Source organism: Carlito syrichta, unplaced genomic scaffold, assembly GCF_000164805.1.
Source record: "Carlito syrichta isolate Samal-C Ts95f unplaced genomic scaffold, Tarsius_syrichta-2.0.1 Scaffold103374, whole genome shotgun sequence".
In the NCBI taxonomy this organism is placed as follows: Eukaryota; Metazoa; Chordata; class Mammalia; order Primates; family Tarsiidae; genus Carlito; species Carlito syrichta.
In genome coordinates this window covers 23,039-24,360 of record NW_007047470.1, presented here as the reverse complement: position 1 = coordinate 24,360, position 1,322 = coordinate 23,039, and positions in this window count along the sequence as shown.

The window sequence follows — 1,322 nt, the reverse complement described above, 5'->3', positions numbered from 1 at the left end:
AGGTCGAGGCTGCGGTGGCCGGGAGCGGCCACTGCACTCCTGTCTGGGCAACAGAGTGAGGCTCCAACTCAAAAAAATAAAATAAAATAATAATAATAAAGTAATAAACCAGGCATGGTGGCATGTACCATCTCTACAACAAATTTTTAAAAATTATCTTAGTGTGTTGTTCATGCCTGTAGTCCCATGTACTCAAGAGACTGAGGCAGGAGGATCACCTGATACCAGGAAGTCAAGGCTGTGGTGGGCCATGATTGTGCCACTGCACTCCAGCCTGGGTGACAGAATAGGACCCAGGTTCAAAAAAAAAAAGAAATGTGTTCAGAATAATGTAAAAGAGACAGTTTTATCAACAGATAAAACACAGAAACAAAGTCTATAAATAAGTAGAATTTTTAGAGGCCTGAATTCATTAGAATTAGTTAAGCCAAGGACCTGGAATTTGGCCAAAAGATATCACTTTGCTTAATCTTGACATTTGTTCTCTTGCCTTACCTTTGATTTTTTTTTTTTTTTTTTTGAGTTGGAGTCTCACTCTGTCGCCCAGACTGGAGTGCAGTGGCACACTCCCGGGCACCACAGCCTCAACCTGCTGGGCTCCAGCGATCCTTCCGCCTCAGCCTTCCAAGTAGCTGGCACTACAGACGCGCTCTACCACGCCCAGCTAATTTTTTTGATTTATTGTAGAGATGAGGTCTCACCAAGTTGCCCAGGCAGGTGTCAAACCCACAGTCTCAGACAATCCGCTCATCTCAGCCTCCCAAAGGGCGGGATAACAGGCTGAGCCACTGAGCTCGGCTGATTTTTTTTTTTTAAGAGACGGGTTCTCACTAAGTTGCCCAGGCTGATCTCGAACCCCTGGGCTCAGGCAGTCCTCTCACCTTGGCCTCCTAAAGTGCTGGGTTTATAGGCGTGAGCCACCATTCCCAGCTCGCTTTTGATTTTTTTTTTTTTTTTTTTTAGTTGGATTCTCACTCTGTCACCTAGGCGGAGTGCCGTGGCACACTTATGGCACCCCAGCATTGACCTGCTAGGCTCCGGCAATCCTTCCGCCTCAGCCTTCCAAGTAACTGGAACCACAGGCACACGCTACCAGGCCTGGCTAATTTTTTGATTTATTGTAGAGATAAGGTCTCGCCAAGTTGCCCAGACAGGTATTGAACCCGCGGGCTCAGGCAATCCACTCACCTCAACCTCCCAAAGTGTGGGATTACAGGTGAGTCACCGAGCCTGGCTATTTTTTTGTTTTTGTTTTTTTGAGTTGGAGTCTCACTGTCGCCCAGACTGGAGTGCAGTGGCCGCTCTCGGCCACCGCAGCCTCG